Source organism: Paramormyrops kingsleyae, chromosome 17, assembly GCF_048594095.1.
Source record: "Paramormyrops kingsleyae isolate MSU_618 chromosome 17, PKINGS_0.4, whole genome shotgun sequence".
Lineage (NCBI taxonomy): Eukaryota > Metazoa > Chordata > Actinopteri > Osteoglossiformes > Mormyridae > Paramormyrops > Paramormyrops kingsleyae.
The window spans coordinates 18,136,467-18,153,132 of NC_132813.1; the positions used below are offsets into that span (position 1 = coordinate 18,136,467).

General features: G+C 43.2%; 2 long non-coding RNA genes across 3 annotated transcripts; one reads left to right on the plus strand and one right to left on the minus strand.

Moving 5' to 3' along the window:
• Positions 1-3,403: 3,403 nt before the first annotated feature.
• Positions 3,404-4,744, minus strand: LOC140579165 (uncharacterized). The gene is made up of 3 exons (XR_011983333.1): positions 4,285-4,744; positions 3,982-4,093; positions 3,404-3,812 (listed from the first exon to the last, which is right to left on the minus strand). It is a non-coding gene; the product is annotated as an uncharacterized lncRNA (long non-coding RNA).
• A 5,567-nt stretch (positions 4,745-10,311) lies between these two features.
• LOC140579271 (uncharacterized) lies at positions 10,312-12,299 on the plus strand. 2 transcript variants are annotated; one of them, XR_011983366.1, is made up of 3 exons: positions 10,312-10,847; positions 10,990-11,148; positions 11,797-12,299. It is a non-coding gene; the product is annotated as an uncharacterized lncRNA (long non-coding RNA). The 2 variants fall into 2 exon arrangements; XR_011983365.1 differs by lacking the exon at positions 10,312-10,847 and having other exon boundaries at positions 10,920-11,148.
• Positions 12,300-16,666: the final 4,367 nt, after the last annotated feature.

The window sequence follows — 16,666 nt, forward strand, 5'->3', positions numbered from 1 at the left end:
TATGAAGGTGCCCTGAATGTTCTATGAATGCATTATGAAGAAGCACTTAATATAAAGCGTTAACAAGTAAACTAAGGCTTGCATGTGCAGCTTTTTAGTGTAGTTTGCCCTTTTAATAACCTTCGCTCTTGCGGTGGTGAATTGAGCTCACTGTGGTGCCGGTGTTCTGTCATAAAATCCTACCTATCGAGACGTGCTATCGAGCCTTTCCGCGCATATGCAGTTCCACCGTCTTGGGATTAGGGTTAGGTTTTAGGGGTTAGGGTTAAGGTAAGGGTTTTAGGGGTTTTGGGGGGTTAGGGTTAGGATTAGGGTAATAGTTAGGGTTAGGGCTATCGATTAGCACTACGGTAGCATTTTTCGACAAGGCAGCATAAATCGACAGAACACTGGTAGACATGCTGAAGCATGTTCGCTGTGCTGTTTGTGTATGTTATCAATCTTTTTCAATGTTTGCACGCAGGTTTTATCTTGTCTGTGCTTTTCTCACCGTTTTCGTTTGTGATTACCGGAAAGCTAAAATGCTGCCACACCGCCGATTTAAAATGGGGGGGATGTCCTCAGTTTCACTCGTATTCACTTGCCATCTCGCGTTCGGTCAAAACCACAAACTAACGTACGACGTCAACGTGAATATGCAGTGACATCTGATGTCGAACTGACGTCACGAAATCAAATGTAATATTATGGTGCGTTCGTTTTTTTCTCGGAACTCGGAAATTCCGAGTTGAGTGACATCACGTCCGACAATCTCCCGTTCGAGCTACCCACATCTCGGAACAAACATGGCTGCCTCCATGAACACGTTGCTGTGTGTTGTTGCTTTATATTTTAGCAGATTTGGAGTTTTCCAAATGGAGAAAATGGAGAAATAAGATTTTTCCGAGAGACAAACAAGAAACACGAACTAGTCAAACCACATTAAAAGCTTTATAAAATATTTTAGTACATTCATAGCGATATTCTGTTTTCGATCAGTAAACAAACTACAAACAAACCAATGGTGCGTTCGTTTTTCTCTCGGAACTAGGAAATTCCTAGTTGAGTGACATCACGTCCGACAATCTCCCTTTCGAGCTACCCACATCTCGGAACAAACATGGCTGCCTCCATGAACACGTTGCTGTGTGTTGTTGCTTTATATTTTAGCAGATTTGGAGTTTTCCAAATGAAGGAAATGAAGATTTTTCCGAGAGACAAACAAATAACACGAACTAGTCAAACCACATTAAAAGCTTTATAAAATATTTTAGTACATTCATAGCGATATTCTTTTTTCGAACGGTAAACAAACTACAAACAAACCAAGTCGCCATGTTGAAATTACGTACAGGAGCAACTCGGACCACAAAATCTTCTCCGACTTTAACGTCATAAAAGGGGCGTGTTTCCGACGGGAAGTGATGTTTTTCGTGACATATCGTGACGTTTTCATCCGAGTTCCGACTTGGAGAGAAATAATCGAACGCACCACTACACCAGTTTTTCCTGTTAAGTAAACTATCATGAAGTACTCCTAAAGAAGCGATTCAATTTCCATATCAGCCGGTTTAAATCATACATTTACCTCGATTTTTAACCAATTCGCGACCATTACATGCCTACATTTCATGAATGAAACTGATTCTGTGGAATCATGAAATGCATTTCGTCTTTTGCTGAATCACGAAAGATACCACAAAATGCCTTTCCTCTTTTGCTGAGTCACGAGACATATGTAATAGGCGCACAGCTGTGGGGGGAGCAGTACCTTCCAATGACTAGAAGGTGGATCGCCGGCTTTGATTATGCAGACACCGTGTATTTAAATTTAACTTGCATATTAATGGCTTAAAAATAGAAATAACTGTGATAGATCTCATTGATTCCCTCCTGTTGTAGGCTATGCCACTTTCCCTTGAATAATACTGTCCCCGATAGTTCAGATCCAACACACTGGGGAGCCTGTGTGTAAAATATAACAATAAAATGACGAGTATGAATGGATTAATACAAGGAGTAACAGACTCTCTGCGGATCCTCATAGAATCATTGGTGTCAGAAATAGCAGATGGAGCTACAGTTACTCAACCCGGTCCGCAGAGTGTTCAGGGGGACAGTCAGGACAGGACAGTCACTGGTCAGCTGCCTGTTGTAAGGAAGGTTCCTTACAGTAGCCAAGTGCACTTTCTATTTTGTCATCACTGCCCCTGCTGCCTGGTGATTTATCATCAAATTTCTCTGCAGTTTGTGTCTCTTCTGGACCTTCTTCTGCCTTCATCTGTTGTTCATTCCTGCTATTTTCAGCAGGGTTTAACCCATCCATCACTTTACTAATTAACTCCCTCATATATACAGTTTAAAAAAGCACAAGGAAAGAAGGCAGGGAATAACCCAGGATGAGGCACCAACCTATAACACTGGTATTGTCTGAGTGTCTGTTTTTGTGTCGTGCTTCTGTGTGCTCTGCATTCCCCTTGGGTCTGTGTGTAATTATACTATTTCCAAAGGGAAATATGCCGGTAGATGTGTAAATACTGTTTTATTAAATAAAGCCCTGTAAATATTGCAGCTAACTGAAGTGACTCTGAGTGCTTAATCTTTCCCTGCTGAGTCACACATGGCTGCCCTGGTTCCTGTCTCAGGTGCCTGATTCAGGTGTGATAAACAGCAGACTGAGCCTGTGATCAAACCACTGGCTGCTAAGCAGCTCATCATACTGTCATTATGTTGTGTTACAAGTGAGTAGAAGTCATTCCTCAAAGCATAACTGGAGCTGTGTGTGGCTCAGTGGGCTAAGCCTGTGTGTCTTGCATCACAAGGTTGCTGGTTCAAACCCTTAACCTCAAGGCCCTTAAACCTCAGCTCCCGAGGTACTGCTATGGGTGGCTGCCCTTTGTGGACAACTTAATTTACAAAGTGCAAGTTGAGGGGGACCTAAAGACAATTTCCCCACAGGGATCAATAAAGTATTTATTATTATCCATTTGTATGGCCATTGTAGGCTCTGTCGACAGTGGACTGGGGTTAGAATGGACCCTCTGAATGGGGTTAGCATGGAGCTCTGAATGGGGTTAGCATGGACCCTCTGAATGGGGTTAGCATGGACCCTCTGAATGGGGCTAGCATGGACCCTCTGAATGGGGTTAGCATGGACCCTCTGAATGGGATTAGCATGGAGCTCTGAATGGGGTTAGCATGGACCCTCTGAATGGGGTTAGCATGGACCCTCTGAATGGGGTTAGAATGGACCCTCTGAATGGGGTTAGAATGGACACTGGTTTATGTGTCTGTTTTCCATGCATACATTTACATTATTCATTCTTACATTGTATATTTCTCTTAATGTTTTTTCCACATGCTCCCCAACCAGAAGAATATTATTTTTTGCAAATTAAACTATTTAAATGAAAAACCTGAACCATAACCTTTTAATTGTCTTTATTTAGTAACATGTTTGCAATACAGTATATGTGCAACTCAAATTTAACTACTGGCTAAATAAAACTTTAGATATTAAACAATAATATGCAGTTAAAATGTATATGATTTGGAAGATAGGAAATAAAGTTACAGGAGAATTAGGCTACTGTTTTAAAAAATGACAAATTAAAGATCCTGACATATATTATGCAGCAAAAGATGACAGGAAAAAATATTAAAGGAGAATAAAAAAATGGCTGAAATGTAATTTCATAAAATTGTTCTTCATATTTTGCCAGTCAGGAAGGAGGCATTACTGAAAGAAGGTCTGATCCAGCCTTTTCTTCACCTCCTGAACCCAGTGAGCTCCGGGATCGACACACATTTCATTGCCCTTTTTGGTGCGAAATCTGAAAATGAAAAATAAAATGACATGGGTCTGTTTGTTAGAATCCTTCTCCATATACATCTGATCCTGAAATACAAGTCAGTTCTATTAAAGACATTTTGCACACAACAAACATTAAATTCCAAAGCAGTAATAGTTCAAAACAATACATGAATAAAGCAAATATTTACATAATTCCAGGTTTACTGCAGTTCCCTCCGGTCTCTTTATATCCAGCTATCAGCTCCATCCTCAGTCTTCCAGGAAAGTATGTAAAACAGCACTGATCTGGTCCTTTGGCATCTGGAGAGATATGAAGAACAGAAAATGTATAACAGGCTACATACAAAATATATACAGCCGCTCTGAATATATACATAAAAAATAATGCACACCAAAAAAACTTACAATTTGGTCTGTAACCTGGTTCTTATATAAAAGAAATTTAATGAATCTTAAGTCCTGATAAAAGCTGTGAGATGCTGCAGACTTACTGTGAGCCAGAGTGGAGGACAGCAGCACTGTCATCAGGAGGAAGAAGGCAGAGATCTGATGGGGCTTCATGATTCCACTGGACGTTTGTCAAGATCAGCGTCGCTTCTGCAGCTAAACTGAGGCCAGCAGAGTTGAACCACAACCTTTTATAAGGGTTGTGTGACTGCAGGTGGCTAGAAGGGGTGGATGGAAGATTAAAGAAGAAACATTTAGCATTTAAAGCACCAAAAATAGACTGACTACAAACAAGACGATGGGGCAGAATTTTCTGGGACTGACGCCACATGCATTCTGGGTGTTTCCTATACAGAACAGCAGATATTAACATTGGTCACATTGCATGTTTGCTATTGCCTGTTTTTCAAACCAAATGGAGCCACCTGACTGAATCAGGGGTAACTAACCTTCTAACTAAGCTATACTTGGTAGATTCTACCGTAGTCTGTGTTGAAGCCAAACTGAGCCAGTTTGTGTTGAAGAAAAGTGTAGATTTTCATTTTACAAAGTATGCAAATTAATTGTAATAATATTAGATGACATTAATTGCATGACTAATAATACTTTGAGAAGAAATGTTTTGCCATTATTATTTTGCCATTTTCATTGCTTCTTTCAGTAAATTATTCTTGATGCCCCCAGTTGGTAGCCCGTGTATGTAAATATGTGGGCAGGATGACGGTTAAAACCCCCCGATTCATGTGCGGCATTTGATCACAGCTGATCGCATTCATGCTGGGAAGAGTCATCCCATCTTAGCAGAGTCGCTGCTGAAGCTGTGTGAGAGCTTATTCTCCAGGTCTGACTAGTTTTCGTGTGGCACCCCACACTTCTGTCACAGGAGATAGTCCTGCCTGACCTGCAGCTTAGTCACTGAAGCGGCTCTTTCCTTGCATCTAATTAATGTAGCAGCTGTTTACTTGCATCTATCACTGAAGCAGCTGCTTCCTTCCATTTGATCTACTATAGTTTTTTATATATAGTGTTTCCTTTGCTTTTGTCAGTCTCTGCCCTAATTCCCAAGTTTCTTTTGCAGTTTTTCCTGATATCTTCAGCTGCATTTTTTGCAGCCTCTCCTACACTGTCTGCTCTGGCTGCAACTTTGGTTCCTTCAACCCCCCTCCTATAGCTCCTGCTGCAGCCAAACCCCCCGCAGCTACACCCACTATTCCTACTACTGCTCCTACACCTAATGCCCCAACGGCCCCAGCTTCTGCAGCTGCTGCTCACGCTGCCCCTAATGCCCCAGCTCACTCTCTCTCTTGCTCGTCTCCTGATCTCTGACTCCTCTGCTTTCTTTCCTCTCTCCTCCATCTCTTCTTTTTCACCTCCATTTCTATAGCGTCTGCTATTACCTGGAGTGATTTATTTGTGCAATGACAGGGAATCCTTATTCCCTGGCCTGCTACTGTATGTAGCTCAGTGGCTTGCATGAGCAGCTTGAAAGTTGACACCCTTCCAGTCATGGAACAAGGCTGGCCTTTGGTCTGTCTCACCTGTTTGTTTTATGGTTTTATTTTATCCTTAGCTTTTGGTCTATCCTGCTTGTGTCTTGTGTTTTCTGTGATAGCATGACGTGGCACAGGCAAGGAAGAGAGTAGTATAAAGTCCATATTCCTAGCATTTCGGTGTTGATTTTTTGTCAGGTGAAAGTCTGTATGACCAGATATGTGTGTAACAAACTTGGTGTGGTTTAATATACCAAAATAGCGACATTAAGCTTTTTCACATTAAGCGTTTTAGAATGTCCCAAAATAAGATGACGGAACAAAAAGTGGAAACGCTGCTGCTTTGAAAAATTAATAAACTATGGTATGTAAGATGTGCAGACGGCACGTGCATGTGAACAGGAACCTTCATTCCCAGTAACGTGTGAAACGGCACCCCTGAAGTCACGCATTACGACGGTCACAAAATATGGCGCAACACCAGCAAGGAGCTACCCAACTCCGCCTGAACCCTTCGGGAAATGCCAGACGGTGTTTTGGCCAGAGCGCACCGCGTGCATTCTTTGTTGCTCTCGCGATTTTCGTTCTGCTTCATATAAGTATCTGCTGCTCAACGGTCGCCCATCTTCTCGGCACGAGTGGGGCGACGCTGCTATGTCCCCTGCTGGCCGAGACAAGCCAAGAAATATGAGCGCAGGACCAGTGTCACCGTCGGAGCGGTATCACCACGATCCCACGTAAAATGTCAGCGCAGATAACGTGAGAATCCTCATCACTACAGCTTAATATACGTAAATATACGTGGGGTCCTTATTCAGACCGTGCATGGGATATACACGTATGCTCTACTTACATATTCGGTTTCCTGGCATATACTTAAATCACGTATTTAAAAATAAGTTGCTCACATTGTAATGGAAACTTTCCCTTTCACAAAACGAATATCAAATTCTCTATTCCAGTTTAAACGGGTGTCAGCTGAGGCCCCGCACTGTTTCAAAGTAAGACATTTTTGTTGACCGTTTAATGATTAACAGTATTATAGTGCTTTTGAATAACAGTGATTGTAATGATATCTGCTGTCAGGAAGGGTCTCAAGGCACTGGGTCCAGTGTATAACCACCCTTTTTATTCCAAATGTAACTTTTTTTTCTGGAGGTGTGCTGTATTTGGTGCCAGTCAATCATTGTCAAGAAGATACACACATTGGCCACACAGTTGCAGCACATTTGTCTGCTGTACCCTCATGCAAATCCATCCATCCATCCATCCATCCAAATCTCCCATTCCATCACATTCCATAGGTGCTCTATTGAAATCTAGTGACTGTGGAGGCCATTTGAGTACAGTGAAATTATTTTCATGTTCAAGAAACCAGTCTGAGATGATATGAGCTCTGTGACATGACACGTTACCCTGCTGCAGTAGCTATTAGAAGCTGGGTACACTGTGGTCATAAAGGGATGGACATGGTCAGCAACAATACTCAGGTAGGCTGTGGCATTTAAACATTGCTCAGTTGGCACTAAGGGCCCCAAAGTGTGCAAATAAAATTTTGCTTACACCAAATTCTGGCCCTATGATCTGGATGTTGCAGCAGTGAATTGAGACTCATCTGACCAGGCAACCTCTTTCCAGTCTTCCATTGTCTAATTTCGGTGAGCCCGTGCCCGCTGTAGCCTCAGTTTCCTGTTTGTAGCTGACAGGAGTGGCACCTGCTGTGGTCTTCCGCTGCTGTAGCCTATCAGCTTCAGAGTTGGATGTGTTGTGCATTCACAGATGCTCTTCTGCATACCTTGGTGGTAACGAGTTGTTGAGTTACTCTTGCCTTTCTATCACCTAGAGCCAGTCTGTCCCTGACCTCTGCCATCAACAAGGCATTTTTTTCCCAGATAACCACAGCTCACTGGATGTTTTTTCTTTTTCGGCCCATTCTCTGTAAACCCAAAAGATGGTGAAAATACCAGTCGATCAGCATTTTCTGAAATACTCATACCAGTCCACCTAACACCAAGAACAATGTCACCTTCGAAGTCACTTAAATCACCTTTCTTCCCCATTCTGGTGTTTGATATGAGCATGACTTTGATCTGCATGATTTTATACATTGTGCTGCTGACATACAGACAGGTGAACAGGTATACCTAATAGAGTGGCCAGTGAGTGTATTTCCAGTCTATCTGTTCATTTACTCTGTAGTTGGTGGTGCAATCTGCCTCACTGCTTAATGATCAGTCCAGTAACAGCACTCAGATCAACAGAGGAAGGTGCAATAGCTAAGAGGGCTGGGCTGGGTTGTAACACATCTTTAAGTGTTACAACCATCCCCTTACATACAAATAAGGACACTTCCTTGATTTTAATAATTTTACAGAATGTCTAGACAATGGAAAAGAAAGACTGAAAGAGGTGTGCCTGCCAGTGTTTTTAAAAAAGCATCTGATGAGGTCACAAGGAAGGGCAAGTCAGTCAGGTCAGTTGCAAAGACACATGAGATCTGCCATGTAACACTGAACAGATACTGCAAATCACTGCAGAAGCTGAGAGACCAGGGGTCCAGTGATCTTCCCAGTGTAGGTTACCACAGCTGCGACAAAGTTTTCTCTGAGGTGCAGGAGAAGGTGCTGGCAGAATATTTGACTCAGGCGGCAGACCTGTATTATAGACTGACAGTATCTGGGCCCACCAAGCCTGTACTGCAGGGTTACCAAGATTCATTTGTCAGCATTGTGACCGATTAAGAACACACACACACACACACACACACATTATTTTTATTTGACTTGGATGTTTTTTTTGCTCAGATGCATTGTAGTAGAGTATTGATTAAGCATACATACCATTAAGAAAGTTTGTTCTAGCACACTAGTGGATATATGAGTTATGGTCAGTCTTCAAAAACTTCTTTTTGAACCATATAGCACAGTGTGGCCAGTGTTTTTGCTTCTTTTGTCTAACTGTTGCAACTTACCGCAACACGTGTTACATCCTACCCCGGTAGTGGGGCAGGTTGTAACAAAGGAGCACCACGTAGGCCTATTTGTCATGAACTCACCAGGTCTGTGATATTCTTGCAGAGGTTTGACTTGGTGCAGTTTGTAGCAAACAAATGTGGGTCCTGTAGAAAAGGCTGTTAAATGAGCGGCTTGTTTAATGAGTTACCATGATGGCGTTCAGGAGTCACATGGCGAGATGACCGTCGGGACTGGTGTGGTCCATAACCAGATGAATGAAGGTACTGCTTATGTGGCAATGCAATATCCCTGACCCGCTCCACAATCTCATTTACCTCTTCTCCCTCACATACTGACGGCTCTCGATGCTCCCAAGGCACTGGATTTGACTGTTGGCCTGCGTGACATGGATCCCACTGATCGCCTGACATCATGACTCCATATTGGGAGATTGGGGTGCCGATACTGGATGAGGTTGAGGCTCTTTCCTCATCATCTTGGCTCTGCCTAGGAGGAGCTGACTGGATATGAGTTGGAGAAGTCTGCGATGCACGCCACTCAATTAGTTCACGAATATCTCTCTTCAGCTGATCGTTCTCTTCCCTGAGTGTCTTCACCCATTCTGGGACACTACCAGGTGATGAGTGTTCATTTCTCTGCTGGTCATGCGCCGAGAAACTATCCGTCATATATTCTCTTGCATCAGGGTGGTGATATGATGCAGGTAATCCTCTTTGTCTGTAATGATGGCCTGTCTCATATTCGTCTAGGTAGCATGGAGGACGAATTGTTCTACGAGGCCTCCCCTGACTCAGGACAAGATCCTTTTCTCTGTCATCCATCATTACTGCTGTAAAACTTACCCTATCCGGCTCGAAGGACCATGTAGAAGAGTGTCGTTTAAAAAAAAAAAGGGACGCCGATTCTCTCCCGGTGGTAACCTTTACAGAGTGTCCGATCAGAACACTGGGTTTGTTTGCCTACTTTTGACAGGTTATCCTATAGTTGGATAGTAGCGCATTAACACACCACCAATAAAACAGTCCGGATACTCGTTGGGGAAATATGCAATTGTGGTTTACTGAAACAGAAATAAGAACATAGGAATCAACATATAACTACCGCTCACGGGTAATATAGTTTTACAAACATTAAACAAATAATGTAGATATTAAATTATATTAACCATTTGTATTACAAAACGCAAATAAACATACAATACTCAAAACTGAGCGGCATTAACGCAGCGAACTGCGATCAGCGCGATATGTTTATTTTAAATTACAAACGTATAAAACAATAAACATTTGCTCCGGTTACAAAGCATAGTTGCGGTACGAATGAACTGCATACTTACTCAGCATGCACGCACAACTACACCATAAACCCAACAAAACTTTGTATAACTACGTTGAACTCTGCAATGCATCCAGCCTAAAGGAAAGCGAAGAAGAGAAGAAAAAAACCAGCCTGGGGTCCTGCGTGACGCCTCCAATGGCCGAAATAATGCCTGCTCAAAACACTGCACTATTAAACAAACCGCTCATTTAACAGCCTTTTCTACAGGTACTTAATAGAAAAAATGTAAATCTCTAGCTCAAAAATTCAGTGATCGAGTTATAGGTGGTAAAGCAAAAAGTGTTACAACCATACCCGGTCTCCCCTACGCATTCCCCGTACACGCGCGGCAATTCCTCGTTATAGCAGCGCAAATGCCTATTTATTTTATGTGCGTCCACGCTGTTATGACGAAAAATTACCCTGCATTTTAACATTTATGTGGCTAATTTGTAGCTAAAATGCACAGTGATTTCTTGTCATAACAGCGCGAATGCACATAAAATAAGTACTACAAGACATTGCAGCGCGTATAGCTTTAGACAGCGAATGATCGAGTTGGCGTTGGCGTGAGATTTTGAATTCGAGACAAGTCTACACACATATATTTACATGTATATAACAGTTTTATTACCTTGCAAACCCTGCAGACTATTTACAAACTGCCCCAACGCTTTTCATGTAGGCAATTTTAGGTTTAAATGGATTAATAGATATTCGCCGTAAGATTTCTTGCTGTGAGCGTTTCAGTTTGAAAGCGTGAGTGTCACGCCAGATGCGTCAGAGTTGGCAACCCTGCTTACGGCCGAATCGGACCTACGACCGGTCAGTAGGAGCCGATCGCGGCCGAAAGTCGCCGACGACCTGCATAGGATCGTATTGTCAGTTATGGTACGAATGGGCATCCGTGACAACAGCTTGATTACTTTTGAATCACATGTGCTTCTTTTCTCAAACTTCTTTCCAGCGCTTTAACGAGTGACTGCGTTTTGAAGTCTTCTGTAAAATGGAGAGAAACGAAATTAAAGTAATCAAGATCAAAATTAAAATTATTATCAAAATTAAAATAACAAGTAAGGAAACGGAAAGGATAGATAAGACGCGGAGGAAGTGTTACATGCCGAAGGTAAAGCCCTAGATTAAGAGACTATTAGAACACTTGAATTAGAGTATAACATGCATTATGCCGAAAAAGGCATCCCTGCCGCAGAATGCATGCCGGTGTTCTGACTAGTTGAGCTTTTAGGGGTTTTTTGGGGGTTAGGGTTGGGGTTTTAGGTTTTTTTTTTGAGGGTTAGGGTTTTAGGGGGGGTGGGTTTGGTGGGTTAGGGTAAGGGTTAGGGCTATCGATTAGCACTACGGTAGCCTAACTCGACAAAGTAGCTCAACTCGTTTCAGATCAGTGACCAATCGGTCATTTAGAGACAGGCATGCATTCTTCGACAGGGATGCCTTTTTTGGCATAACACTCTCTCTGCCAGTTAGCTGACCAGACCCTATGGGTGGCTCTCGTGGAAGATGGGGAAGTGCCCTTTTTAATTTTCTTTGTGTATGTATGTGTGTGTTTGTTTTAGGATGGGTAGTTGGGCTCGTGCAATATGGCGTGCTAAGGGAGGGTGCTGGATGGAATCGTATATGCTGCCGCTTAGGAGGGGGGGTGTTTCGCGTACACCACAGTGTGAATTAGGACTATTGCTGGCTTGCTTGTGGATATACCTTTAATACCCACAGAGGTTCAATACAATATCAATAACCTCTCCTTGTCTTTAAACAGAATACTGCTGGACTAATGGGCTATGGCCGGGGACGGCGAAGCACGGACTTCGATGGCTCCAGTGACCGGCGACCTGAGAGGGGCCAGGGGCAGCCTCAGCAATCCGCCAGGAGTAATGGATTAATAATGGGCTACGGCCGGGGACGGCGTATTAATAGAGATGTCGTTTAAGTGTTGGTACTTCAGTTAGATAAGCTAAGGTAGGTAAGTTAGATAAGCTAAGGTAGGTAAGTTAGATAAGTTGACTCTCCCTGCCGGCCCCTGGAGGATGGGCTCCCCCTTTGAGTCTGGTCCCTCCCAAGGTTTCTTCCTAATAGGGAGTTTTTCCTTGCCACTGTCGCCTATGTATGGCTTACTCACTGGGGGCTTTGGGTGGGGATGCTGTAAAGCTCTTTGAGACGGTGTAATGTGATATCGTGCTATACAAAAGTAAATTTGTTTGTAGATATGCTAGGATAAGATATGCTAGGATATGAGCTTTACAATAAAACATATATACAATATTTGTGTCTTTGTTGTCTCTTTTGTGCTTTGTCTGTCTTGGTTTGAAAATCTTGCATCGTTAATTTATGTTTGGCACTCTCTCCTAAACGTCAATAAGCAGAGACAGAGGAATAGGAGGAAGGAACGGTTAAGAAAAAGAACAAACAAAAAAAGTATCAAAATAAGTGTTGCCTTATTTTAATTTCAGCTTTACTACCACCTATGAGTTAATAGCTGCCAGTGTCTGTGTTAAAAGTGTGTAAATAAGTTTAACTCCGGTATATTACTGAAAAACGCGCCAGTTTCTGCCTGCTGTCATTCGGCTAACGTATAAGCGACTCTTCTGTTGCAAATCCATCCATCCATCCAAATCTCCCATTCCATAGGTGCTCTATTGAAATCTAGTGACTGTGGAGGCCATTTGAGTACAGTGAACTTATTTTCATGTTCAAGAAACCAGTCTGAGATGATATGAGCTCTGTGACATGGCACGTTACCCTGCTGCAGTAGCTATTAGAAGCTGGGTACACTGTGGTCATAAAGCGATGGACATGGTCAGCAACAATACTCAGGTAGGCTGTGGCATTTAAACATTGCTCAGTTGGCACTAAGGGCCCCAAAGTGTGCAAATAAAATTTTGCTTACACTAAATTCTGGCCCTACCATCTGGATGTTGCAGCAGTGAATTGAGACTCATCTGACCAGGCAACCTCTTTCCAGTCTTCCATTGTCTAATTTCGGTGAGCCCGTGCCCGCTGTAGCCTCAGTTTCCTGTTTGTAGCTGACAGGAGTGGCACCTGGTGTGGTCTTCCGCTGCTGTAGCCCATCAGCTTCAGAGTTGGATGTGTTGTGCATTCACAGATGCTCTTCTGCATACCTTGGTGGTAACGAGTTGTTGAGTTACTCTTGCCTTTCTATCACCTAGAGCCAGTCTGTCCCTGACCTCTGCCATCAACAAGGCATTTTTTCCCAGAGAACCACAGCTCACTGGATGTTTTTTCTTTTTCGGCCCATTCTCTGTAAACCCTAAAGATGGTGAAAATACCAGTCGATCAGCATATCCTGAAATACTCATACCAGTCCACCTAACACCAAGAACAATGTGACCTTCAAAGTCACTTAAATCCCCATTCTGGTGTTTGATATGAGCATGACTTTGATCTGCATGATTTTATACATTGTGCTGCTGACATACAGACAGGTGAACAGGTATACCTAATAGAGTGGCCAGTGAGTGTATTTCCAGTCTATCTGTTCATTTACTCTGTAGTTGGTGGTGCAATCTGCCTCACTTCTTAATGATCAGTCCAGTAACAGCACTCAGATCAACAGAGGAAGGTGCAATAGCTAAGAGGGCTGGGCTGGGTTGTAACACATCTTTAAGTGTTACAACCATCCCCTTACATACAAATAAGGACACTTTCTTGATTTTAATAATTTTACAGAATGTCTAGACAGTAGAAAAGAAAGACTGAAAGAGGTGTGCCTGCCAGTGTTTTTAAAAAAGCATCTGATGAGGTCACAAGGAAGGGCAAGTCAGTCAGGTCAGTTGCGAAGGCACACGGGATCTGCCATGTAACACTGAGCAGATACTGCAAATCACTGCAGAAGCTGAGAGACCAGGGGTCCAGTGATCTTCCCAGTGAAGGTTACCACAGCAGCGACAAAGTCTTCTCTGAGGTGCAGGAGAAGGTGCTGGCAGAATATTTGACTCAGGCGGCAGACCTGTATTATAGACTGACAGTATCTGGGCCCACCAAGCCTGTACTGCAGGGTTACCAAGATTCATTTGTCAGCATTGTGACGATTAAGAACACACACACACACACACACACACACACATTATTTTTATTTGACTTGGATGTTTTTTTTGCTCAGATGCATTGTAGTAGAGTATTGATTAAGCATACATACCATTAAGAAAGTTTGTTCTAGCACACTAGTGGATATATGAGTTATGGTCAGTCTTCAAAAACTTCTTTTTGAACCATATAGCACAGTGTGGCCAGTGTTTTTGCTTCTTTTGTCTAACTGTTGCAACTTACCGCAACACGTGTTACATCCTACCCCGGTAGTGGGGCAGGTTGTAACAAAGGAGCACCACGTAGGCCTATTTGTCATGAACTCACCAGGTCTGTGATATTCTTGCAGAGGTTTGACTTGGTGCAGTTTGTAGCAAACAAATGTGGGTACTGTAGAAAAGGCTGTTAAATGAGCGGCTTGTTTAATGAGTTACCATGATGGCGTTCAGGAGTCACATGGCGAGATGACCGTCGGGACTGGTGTGGTCCATAACCAGATGAATGAAGGTACTGCTTATGTGGCAATGCAATATCCCTGACCCGCTCCACAATCTCATTTACCTCTTCTCCCTCACATACTGACGGCTCTCGATGCTCCCAAGGCACTGGATTTGACTGTTGGCCTGCGTGACATGGATCCCACTGATCGCCTGACATCATGACTCCATATTGGGAGATTGGGGTGCCGATACTGGATGAGGTTGAGGCTCTTTCCTCATCATCTTGGCTCTGCCTAGGAGGAGCTGACTGGATATGAGTTGGAGAAGTCTGCGATGCACGCCACTCAATTAGTTCACGAATATCTCTCCTCAGCTGATCGTTCTCTTCCCTGAGTGTCTTCACCCATTCTGGGACACTACCAGGTGATGAGTGTTCATTTCTCTGCTGGTCATGCGCCGAGAAACTATCCGTCATATATTCTCTTGCATCAGGGTGGTGATATGATGCAGGTAATCCTCTTTGTCTGTAATGATGGCCTGTCTCATATTCGTCTAGGTAGCATGGAGGACGAATTGTTCTACGAGGCCTCCCCTGACTCAGGACAAGATCCTTTTCTCTGTCATCCATCATTACTGCTGTAAAACTTACCCTATCCGGCTCGAAGGACCATGTAGAAGAGTGTCGTTTAAAAAAAAAGGGACGCCGATTCTCTCCCGGTGGTAACCTTTACAGAGTGTCCGATCAGAACACTGGGTTTGTTTGCCTACTTTTGACAGGTTATCCTATAGTTGGATAGTAGCGCATTAACACACCACCAATAAAACAGTCCGGATACTCGTTGGGGAAATATGCAATTGTGGTTTACTGAAACAGAAATAAGAACATAGGAATCAACATATAACTACCGCTCACGGGTAATATAGTTTTACAAACATTAAACAAATATAGATATTAAATTATATTAACCATTTGTATTACAAAACGCAAATAAACATACAATACTCAAAACTGAGCGGCATTAACGCAGCGAACTGCGATCAGCGCGATATGTTTATTTTAAATTACAAATGTATAAAACAATAAACATTTGCTCCGGTTACAAAGCATAGTTGCGGTACGAATGAACTGCATACTTACTCAGCATGCACGCACAACTACACCATAAACCCAACAAAACTTTGTATAACTACGTTGAACTCTGCATCCAGCCTAAAGCTGTCTTTAAAAAGTTGTCTAAAGTTGTCTGCTATGCGGGTTCCCTCCCCCTTAGTCTCATGGATTATGGACTATCTGACAGGAAGGCCACAATACGTGAGGCTGCAGGGCTGTGTCTCAGACACAGTAATGTGTAGCACTGGAGCTCCTCAGGGAACAGTTCTGTCACCGTTTCTCTTCACCATGTATACATCCGACTTCAAATACAACACGGAGGGCTGCCATCTGCAGAAATTCTCAGATGACTCAGCTATAGTTGGATGCATCAGGAATGGAGACGACTCGGAATACAGGAAGGCGGTGGACAGGTTTGTTGAATGGTGTGAGCTGAACCAACTGCAACTCAACATCAACAAGACCAAGGAACTGGTGGTTGACTTAAAAAGATTACGGTCTCCTGCTACTCCCCTGTCCATTAAGGGGGTGGATGTGGAGATCGTTCAGGACTACAAGTACCTCGGCGTCCACCTGGACAATAAGCTGGACTGGTCAAAGCATTCACTGGCTACCTACAAGAAGGGTCAAAGTAGGATGTACTTCCTAAGGAGACTCAGGTCTTTTAGAGTCTGCAACACCATGCTGCGGATGTTTTATGAGGCTGTGGTGGCCAGCGCCATTTTCTTCTCTGTAGCAAGCTGGGGTGGCAGCATGAAAGTGGCAGAGGCCAAGAGGCTGAACAAACTTATTAGGAAAGCGGCTTCTGTAGTGGGTGAGGAACTTGACAGCTTGGAAATGGTGGCTGAACGGAGGATATTGTTCCGACTTCAGTCTATCATGGACAATGCTGATCACCCGCTCCACAATGTGGTGGCTGATCAGAGAAGCACTTTTAGCTACAGGCTGACTAGCTTTAAGTGCTCCACTGAACGCTACAGAAGATCTTTCCTACCCACGGCCATCAGACTATATAACTCGTTAAAATGATCTCA